The sequence below is a fragment of the Crinia signifera genome, chromosome 12 (assembly GCF_055691185.1).
Source record: "Crinia signifera chromosome 12, ASM5569118v1, whole genome shotgun sequence".
Lineage (NCBI taxonomy): Eukaryota > Metazoa > Chordata > Amphibia > Anura > Myobatrachidae > Crinia > Crinia signifera.
This window is the reverse complement of record NC_139228.1, coordinates 1266965-1277726: the sequence shown is the minus strand read 5'-3', so window position 1 is coordinate 1277726 and position 10762 is coordinate 1266965. Positions and strand designations below refer to the sequence as shown.

Here is a 10762-nt window from a genome sequence, read left to right as displayed (position 1 = left end):
GCGTATTGTCACTTCCAGCTTTTCATCTCCATTTCCAATTTAGGTCTACACACATTGGGTCAACACCTACACCTATAAAAGGTTGACAGGGACTTGAAAAAAGTCAACTTGGTAGTTTTTCTTTGGGGGGGGGGGGTCTATGATGACATGGACACCATCCAAGTGTAGCGCGTCCCCACGCAAGTCTCATTTCGCTTGCCATGCTACTCTCGGCACGGTTTTATCCTCCCTCCGTGCCCTAGTACTTGGTGGGGTATGAAAAAAACACCTCTTTTGGAGAAAATAATAATGTTGAGCTAAAGTCCCTCTCAACCTTTGATAGGTGTCGACCTAACTGTGTCGACCCAATGTATGTTGACCTAAAACTTGTTGACTCAAGGACCATATCCCGTCCATTCATGGCGCCTGTCTCCCTTTCATTGCTGATGACTAATTCTCCTCTGTAAGGAGCGGTGTATCCTGGCTGCTTCCTCTCTATCCCGGTCTCTCCTGGTAACCTATAGAGCAGCTGATAATAGGATTCTCCACTTCAAATGTGCCGGCTTCAAAGGGGACCTGATTAGTCTGTGACTAGCAAGTGCTGGAGTGGCCAGGTGCGGGGGTGGCAGAGATGGTCACATCACCGAGGGAGAGACGGCGAGAGACAGCAGCAGAGAGAGAGATTGAGGGCCCCATTTATCAAGTAAAAGCACCCGTTTTCGGGGGTTAGCCGCAAATATTAAGTATCACCCCAAAGTACCAAAGGGGACCGCAGCAGGCATCTGTGATCCCTGCTGTGATCCCCTCCGATCACCCCCCCGTAGGTTTCTGTATCAACATCGGGCAGCCTGGCTTCGCACCCTGGTGCTATGACCATTCTGATATGGTGATGGCCCATTGTAGCCATGGCGGCAGTGCGGTCAGCGGGGTTGGCAGGGGGGGTCAGCGCTAACCGTGCATGCACAGACCCCCCGGCTCTTATCGGAGCCCTGTCCCTGCTCCTGCCAGATGATACATCCTGCTGATGGGATTGCATTTTACAATGTAATATTCTGCCCAGATCGCATTGTAAATGCGATCCTTAATAAATGGGCCCCTGAGTGAGAGAGAGACAAAGTTAGGGGCCCATTTATCATTCAATGTTTGCGGCTTATTCCCTGAAAACCCCAGTTGGGGTGCATTATAAGTGGAACAAGTGTTTTTGAGCTTGCAGGTGGGAGTAATCGTTGTTGAAAGTGCCTTTAATTGACCCAAATAAATATTTTTATACTGATTTTCACGCACCCCAAACTTTGAGAGCATTTACCCTCCTCGCTCAGAGGGTCTAATTCAGCATGGATCGCTAATTGGAGATAACACCGTGGACTGTGCGTAAAGAGTCGCCGCCCAGACAAAGAATATCTGCCTCTGCCAAAACTGCGACTGCCTGTCAATCAAACTGTGACTACTCTGCAACATCTATGCGTACGTATAGTCATTCACAACTGCGGCCGATAGTCCCCGTCCCTTTTGGTGAATTGTTATTTCTTAGAATTATTGGGTCTATACCCTGATTGGTTTATATACCCCCCTATCTACAGTGTGATACGTGCTAAACAGTCATGTGATGGAACTAGGTCCCTTTAAATATCCTTTCTTCCTCTGTGCTCATCGCTGCTTTTTGGTAGTGGACATTGAATATTTCCCATTCAATAACTGCGTTACACAGTGAGCGACTTGCTGCAGCTTTCACTCATTGTCCCCAGCCCTCATACATAGCAGGGAGTGGACTTCTACCATCCTACAGATCCAATAACTTCCTCTGTCCTGATCACAAGCCGCACAGGGCGGGCAGCTGGCAGCACACTCCTGACAACAAGGAAGGTACAGGACACACAGGGCACACAAGTTTCATACTGTACATTCCCCAGATGCCTAGAGAGTAATAGAATTGTGAAGTGTTTGCATGTTGTACTCTACTGTACACTGGGACTCATTTACATAGCACATCATGTACAAGACGCAGCATAATGTCCTCTTTGGGGATGTTGTGACCTGGCAGAGATCAGACCTGATCCAGAACTTCTAATGGGGCGTATACTGTGCCCCCACATGCACTGCAGCGGACAGTCCAGTGTGTATGGGGAGAGGGCTTAATGGATGTTGTGTGGCACCTTGCACTTATATGTGCTCAGCAGTAATGCATAGCCAAGTGACCAGTATATTACTACTATAGTACTGTCCTCTATATCAGTGGATCAGTGACCACCTATTCTCCCTCCATGGGGGTCGTGGACCGCCACGGGGAAAAATAGTCAGTGTAAGTTGGGATTCCCACTGTCAGTAAGCCATTTTGTACCCGTGTCATTATCTCAGCAGTTACACCTGTCCACAGACGGCTTGTGTAATTACACCTGGCTAATGTCCCTTCTTACCCGTGTCATTATCTCAGCAGTTACACCTATCCACAGACGGCTTGTGTAACTACACCTGGGCATGTCATTTCCTACCTGTGCCAGTATCTCACCATTTACACCTATCCACAGAGGGCTTGTGTAACTACACCTGGCTAATGTCCCTTCTTACCTGTGCCAGTATCTCAGCATTTACACCTATCCACAGAGGGCTTGTGTAACTACACCTGGCTAATGTCCCTTCCTACCTGTGCCAGTATCTCTGCATTTACACCTGTCCACAGAGGGGTTGTGTAATTACACCAGGGTAATGTCCCTTCCTACCTGTGCCAGTATCTCACCATTTACACCTATCCACAGACGGCTTGTGTAATTACACCTGGGTAATGTCCCTTCCTACCTGTGCCAGTATCGAACCAGTTACACCTGTCCACAGAGGGCTTGTGTAATTACACCAGGGTAATGTCCCTTCTTACCCGTGTCATTATCTCAGCATTTACACCTGTCCACAGACGGCTTGTGTAATTACACCTGGGCATGTCATTTCCTACCTGTGCCAGTATCGAACCAATTACACCTGTCCACAGACGGCTTGTGTAATTACACCTGGGTAATGTCCCTTCTTACCCGTGTCATTATCTCAGCATTTACACCTATCCACAGACGGCTTGTGTAATTACACCCAGGTAATGTCCCTTCCTACCAGTGTCATTATCTCAGCATTTACACCTGTCCACAGAGGGCTTGTGTAATTACACCTGGGCATGTCATTTCCTACCTGTGCCAGTATCGAACCAATTACACCTGTCCACAGAGGGCTTGTGTAATTACACCTGGCTAATGTCCCTTCCAACCTGTGCCAGTATCTCACCATTTACACCTATCCACAGACGGCTTGTGTAATTACACCTGGCTAATGTCCCTTCCAACCTGTGCCAGTATCTCATCAGTTACACCTGTCCACAGACGGCTTGTGTAATTACACCTGGGTAATGTCCCTTCCTACCTGTGCCAGTATCTCACCAGTTACACCTATCCACAGACGGCTTGTGTAATTACACCTGGGTAATGTCCCTTCCTACCTGTGCCAGTATCTCACCAGTTACACCTATCCACAGACGGCTTGTGTAATTACACCTGGCTAATGTCCCTTCCAACCTGTGCCAGTATCTCACCAGTTACACCTATCCACAGACGGCTTGTGTAATTACACCTGGGCATGTCATTTCCTACCTGTGCCATTATCTCACCATTTACACCTGTCCACAGACGGCTTGTGTAGTTACACCTGGGTAATGTCCCTTCCAACCTGTGCCAGTATCTCACCAGTTACACCTATCCACAGACGGCTTGTGTAACTACACCTGGGCATGTCATTTCCTACCTGTGCCATTATCTCACCATTTACACCTGTCCACAGACGGCTTGTGTAACTACACCTGGGTAATGTCCCTTCCTACCTGTGCCAGTATCTCACCAGTTACACCTGTCCACAGACGGCTTGTGTAATTACACCTGGGTAATGTCCCTTCCTACCTGTGCCAGTATCTCACCATTTACACCTATCCACAGACGGCTTGTGTAATTACACCTGGCTAATGTCCCTTCCAACCTGTGCCAGTATCTCACCAGTTACACCTGTCCACAGACGGCTTGTGTAATTACACCTGGGTAATGTCCCTTCCAACCTGTGCCAGTATCTCACCAGTTACACCTGTCCACAGAGGGCTTGTGTAATTACACCTGGGTAATGTCCCTTCCTACCTGTGCCAGTATCTCACCAGTTACACCTGTCCACAGACGGCTTGTGTAATTACACCTGGCTAATGTCCCTTCCAACCTGTGCCAGTATCTCACCATTTACACCTATCCACAGATGGCTTGTGTAATTACACCTGGCTAATGTCCCTTCCAACCTGTGCCAGTATCTCACCAGTTACACCTGTCCACAGACGGCTTGTGTAATTACACCTGGGTAATGTCCCTTCCTACCTGTGCCAGTATCTCACCAGTTACACCTGTCCACAGACGGCTTGTGTAACTACACCTGGGCATGTCATTTACTACCTGTGCCATTATCTCACCATTTACACCTGTCCACAGAGGGCTTGTGTAATTACACCTGGCTAATGTCCCTTCTTACCCGTGTCATTATCTCAGCATTTACACCTGTCCACAGAGGGCTTGTGTAATTACACCTGGCTAATGTCCCTTCCAACCTGTGCCAGTATCTCACCAGTTACACCTATCCACAGACGGCTTGTGTAATTACACCTGGCTAATGTCCCTTCTTACCCGTGTCATTATCTCAGCATTTACACCTGTCCACAGACGGCTTGTGTAACTACACCTGGCTAATGTCCCTTCCAACCTGTGCCAGTATCTCACCATTTACACCTATCCACAGACGGCTTGTGTAATTACACCTGGCTAATGTCCCTTCCAACCTGTGCCAGTATCTCACCAGTTACACCTGTCCACAGACGGCTTGTGTAATTACACCAGGGTAATGTCCCTTCCTACCTGTGCCAGTATCTCACCAGTTACACCTGTCCACAGACGGCTTGTGTAATTACACCAGGGTAATGTCCCTTCCTACCTGTGCCAGTATCTCACCAGTTACACCTGTCCACAGACGGCTTGTGTAATTACACCAGGGTAATGTCCATTCCTACCTGTGCCAGTATCTCACCAGTTACACCTGTCCACAGATGGCTTGTGTAATTACACCAGGGTAATGTCCCTTCCTACCTGTGCCAGTATCTCACCAGTTACACCTGTCCACAGATGGCTTGTGTAATTACACCAGGGTAATGTCCCTTCCTACCTGTGCCAGTATCTCACCAGTTACACCTGTCCACAGACAGCTTGTGTAATTACACCTGAGTAATGTCCCTTCCTACCTGTGCCAGTATCTCACCATTTACACCTGTCCACAGACGGCTTGTGTAATTACACCTGGGTAATGTCCCTTCCTACCTGTGCCAGTTTCTCAGCAGCAGGTTTGCAAATGTGACAGTTAGTAATGACTACAGCTGTGCACCAGCTAGGTGGTCTGGGGAATGTGTCAGTTAGTAATGGCTACAGCTGTGCACCAGCTAGGTGGTCTGGGGAATGTGACAGTTAGTAATGACTACAGCTGTGCACCAGCTAGGTGGTCTGGGGAATGTGACAGTTAGTAATGACTACAGCTGTGCACCAGCTAGGGCAGTGTTTTTCAACCACTGTGCCGTGGCACACTAGTGTGCCTTGAGCTGTTCTCAAGTGTGCCTCCAGATCTAGAGATGCCCAAACCAGTTTACAGCCACCACCAGTTCAACTGTTATTTGCTGGGCTCTTCTTTTCATTTAAAGGGCCAATTTATTTTATTTGTGTTACCTGTGGGGACCAGTGTGATTTTTTTTATATGGGGGCCAATAGGTTTGTTTTTTTCCTCTGGGGGACCAACGTGTTTTGCCCTGTGGGGATCTCATGGTGTGCCTTGGCAATTTTAAAATCTTATTTAGTGTGCCGCAAGGTAAAAAGGTTGAAAATCACTGAGCTAGGGGATTTGGAAAACGTGGTTGCATTGGTAGATCCAGTTAGCCATGCTCCTCAATCTTTTACAGATGGTTAGATAAACATGGTGCATCACACATAGCAGGGAGAGAAGTCCTATCGTCCCACAGATCCCCAACAGGGACCTGTCACTGCCAATAACTTCCTCTGTCCTGCTCACAAACCGCATAGTGCCAGACACACTACTGACAACAAGGAAGGTACAGGACACACCGGGCACACGTGTTTCATACTGTACATTCCCCAGATGCCTGGAGAGTAATAGAAAGTGAAGTGTTTGCATGTTGTACTCTACTGTACACTGGGACTCATTTACATAGCACATCATGTACACAGCGCTGCGTAACATCCTCTTTGGGAATGTTCTGAACTGGCAGAGATCAGACCTCATCCAGCACTTCTAATGGGTCCTATATTGTGCACTGCAGTGGACAGTCCAGTGTGTATGGGGAGAGGGCCTAATGGGTGACATCAAGTGCAGAGCATGCTACTGACCTATACAGTATATACACAAAAAAAAAATATATATATATATAAACCACTTTTATATTACTGTCCTCAGGGGTGTCGAACTTAAATTCATCGGGGGCCGCATCAGCAGTTTGGTCACCCTCAAAGGGCCGGTTGTATCTGTAGGACTATGTGTCCACTCTTTATTATCATAAATTATTGTCACTGCATTCAGTTATTGTATACTCAGCAGTAGCATTTCCCTCCTGCTATTGCTGTGAACTGCAGTGCATTAGGGCACACGCTGCCTGCACAGGGGGGCAGCACTCAGTCTTAGAGCATATGTCCTGCTTATTATCATGGGACACAGCAATTAATGATGGGCTGCAATGTGCCAGTGCACACACACACACACACACATAGGCAGAGAGTTTGACACTTACCCGCTCTGATGCGTCCACTCCAGTCTGAGCTGCTCCACCACCAAGGACACAGCTGCGCTCTCACACAGGCGCATTTCCCCCTCCCTCCTGTGAGTAGCGCTCCTCGCACTATCTATCCAGGAGTGGGGGGCAGCGTGCTCCCGGTCACTGTGCAGTGCACACTCAGCAGTAAGTGACCTGGAGCGCACAGCAGCAGCAGCAGCACCATTCACCACAACGGACCTGCTCTTTCCTCTCTCTGGCTCCTATACAGCAGGTGGGAGCGGAGGAGGGGTTGACGACCGGTGGCACTGCGCTAGAGGGCAGACGTTCTCTGGCTTGTAGGCTGCCGCGCATGCGCTGAAGAGGCGGCTTTCTTGTTTAAAAAAAAAAAATCGAGAATAAAAGGTGAAGGCTGGCGGCAGCTGCGCAGGCCACATGAAGAGGTCTGGCGGGCCGGATTTGGTCCGCGGGCCATGTGTTTGACACCCCTGCTCTATATAATAGATGACTGCTGATAAATTAGGTCATTGCATTAGTGTGCATAAAGATCAGTCCTTAAACAAGTACGGTGTGCGAATGTGCTGCTGTCACTGGTCAACGGTCAACCACATCATTGTAAAGTCACCAGTGCAACAGTTAGGTTGATGCACACCTAATAGAATTAAGTAGTGATAAAAGGTTGTGCGTGGTGACAGCATGGAGGAGTAGTAGAGGATGATGTGTGGTGTCAGTAAGGAGGAGTAGTAGAGGATGATGTGTGGTGTCAGTAAGGAGGAGTAGTAGAGGATGATGTGTGGTGACAGTATGGAGGAGCAGTAGAGGATGATGTGTGGTGTCAGTAAGGAGGAGCAGTAGAGGATGTGTGGTTACAGTATGGAGGAGCAGTAGAGGATGATGTGTGGTGACAGTATGGAGGAGCAGTAGAGGATGATGTGTGGTGTCATTATGGAGGAGCAGTAGAGGATGCTGTGTGGTGACAGTATGGAGGAGTAGTAGAGGATGATGTGTGGTGTCAGTATGGAGGAGCAGTAGAGGATGATGTGTGGTGACAGTATGGAGGAGCAGTAGAGGATAATGTGTGGTGACAGTATGGAGGAGCAGTAGAGGATGATGTGTGGTGACAGTATGGAGGAGCAGTAGAGGAGGATGTGTGGTGACAGCATGGAGGAGTAGTAGAGGATGATGTGTGGTGTCAGTATGGAGGAGGAGTAGAGGATGATGTGTGGTGTCAGTATGGAGGAGTAGTAGAGGATGATGTGTGGTGACAGTATGGAGGAGTAGTAGAGGATGATGTGTGGTGACAGTATGGAGGAGCAGTAGAGGATGATGTGTGGTGACAGTATGGAGGAGCAGTAGAGGATGATGTGTGGTGACAGTATGGAGGAGCAGTAGAGGATGATGTGTGGTGACAGTATGGAGGAGCAGTAGAGGGTGATGTGTGGTGACAGTATGGAGGAGCAGTAGAGGAGGATGTGTGGTGACAGTATGGAGGAGTAGTAGAGGATGATGTGAGGTGACAGTATGGAGGAGTAGTAGAGGATGATGTGTGGTGTCAGTATGGAGGAGTAGTAGAGGATGATGTGTGGTTACAGTATGGAGGAGCAGTAGAGGATGATGTGTGGTGACAGTATGGAGGAGCAGTAGAGGAGGATGTGTGGTGACAGTATGGAGGAGCAGTAGAGGATGCTGTGTGGTTACAGTATGGAGGAGCAGTAGAGGATGCTGTGTGGTTACAGTATGGAGAAGCAGTATAGGATGCTGTGTGGTTACAGTATGGAGGAGCAGTATAGGATGATGTGTGGTGACAGGATGGAGGAGTAGTAGAGGATGATGTGTGGTGTCAGTATGGAGGAGCAGTAGAGGATAATGTGTGGTGACAGTATGGAGGAGCAGTAGAGGATGATGTGTGATGACAATATGGAGGAGCAGTAGAGGATGATGTGTGGTGACAGTATGGAGGAGTAGTAGAGGATGATGTGTGGTGACAGTATGGAGGAGCAGTAGAGGATGATGTGTGGTGACAGTATGGAGGAGCAGTAGAGGATGATGGGTGGTGACAGTATGGAGGAGCAGTAGAGGATGATGTGTGGTGACAGTATGGAGGAGCAGTAGAGGATGATGTGTGGTGACAGTATGGAGGAGCAGTAGAGGATGATGTGTGGTGACAGTATGGAGGAGCAGTAGAGGATGATGTGTGGTGACAGTATGGAGGAGCAGTAGAGGATGATGTGTGGTGACAGTATGGAGGAGCAGTAGAGGATGATGTGTGGTGACAGTATGGAGGAGCAGTAAAGGATGATGTGTGGTGACAGTATGGAGGAGCAGTAGAGGATGATGTGTGGTGACAGTATGGAGGAGCAGTAGAGGATGATGTGTGGTGACAGTATGGAGGAGCAGTAGAGGATGATGTGTGGTGACAGTATGGAGGAGCAGTAGAGGATGATGTGTGGTGTCAGTATGGAGGAGCAGTAGAGGAGGATGTGTGGTTACAGTATGGAGGAGCAGTAGAGGAGGATGTGTGGTGACAGTATGGAGGAGCAGTAGAGGAGGATGTGTGGTGACAGTATGGAGGAGCAGTAGAGGAGGATGTGTGGTGACAGTATGGAGGAGCAGTAGAGGATGATGTGTGGTGACAGTATGGAGGAGCAGTAGAGAAGGATGTGTGGTGACAGTATGGAGGAGCAGTAGAGGATGCTGTGTGGTGACAGTATGGAGGAGCTGTAGAGGATGATGTGTGGTGACAGTATGGAGGAGCAGTAGAGGATGCTGTGTGGTGACAGTATGGAGGAGCAGTAGAGGAGGATGTGTGGTGACAGTATGGAGGAGGAGTAGAGGAGGATGTGTGGTGACAGTATGGAGGAGCAGTAGAGGAGGATGTGTGGTGACAGTATGCAGGAGCAGTAGAGGAGGATGTGTGGTGACAGTATGCAGGAGCAGTAGAGGATGATGTGTGGTGACAGTATGGAGGAGCAGTAGAGGATGATGTGTGGTGACAGTATGGAGGAGGAGTAGAGGATGATGTGTGGTGACAATATGGAGGAGGAGTAGAGGATGCTGTGTGGTGACAGTATGGAGGAGCAGTAGAGGATGCTGTGTGGTGACAGTATGGAGGAGTAGTAGAGGATGATGTGTGGTGACAGTATGGAGGAGCAGTAGAGGATGATGTGTGGTGACAGTATGGAGGACTAGTAGAGGATGATGTGTGGTGACCGTATGGAGGAGCAGTAGAGAATGATGTGTGGTGACAGTATGGAGGAGCAGTAGAGGAGGATGTGTGGTGACAGTATGGAGGAGCAGTAGAGGAGGATTTGTGGTGACAGTTATATATGGGGCAGCGTATGCCGGCACTGTGTAATGCACTATATAGGAGGCAGCGTATGCCGGCACTGTGTGATGTACTATATAGGAGGCAGCGTATGCCGGCACTGTGTGATGTATTATATACGAGGCAGCGTATGCCGGCACTGTGTGATGTACTATATAGGAGGCAGCGTATGCTGGCACTGTGTGATGTATTATATATGAGGCAGCATATGCCGGCACTGTGTGATGTACTATATAGGAGGCAGCGTATGCCGGCACTGTGTGATGTATTATATACGAGGCAGCGTATGCCGGCACTGTGTGATGTACTATATAGGAGGCAGCGTATGCCGGCACTGTGTGATGTACTATATAGGAGGCAGCGTATGCCGGCACTGTGTGATGTACTATATAGGAGGCAGCGTTTGCCGGCACTGTGTGATGTACTATATAGGAGGCAGCGTATGCCGGCAGTGTGTGATGTACTATATATGAGGCAGCGTATGCCGGCACTGTGTGATGTATTATATATGAGGCAGCGTATGCCGGCACTGTGTGATGTACTATATAGGAGGCAGCGTATGCCGGCACTGTGTGATGTACTATATAGGAGGCAGCGTATGCCGGCACTGTGTGATGTACTTTATAGGAGGC

General features: G+C 48.8%; 1 protein-coding gene across 24 annotated transcripts in view; it reads left to right on the top strand.

Annotated features, from left to right (window-relative positions):
* Positions 1 to 10762, top strand: part of LOC146049607 (immunoglobulin superfamily member 11-like) — a 571199-nt gene that overhangs the window by 133183 nt on the left and 427254 nt on the right. The window lies entirely within an intron of this gene.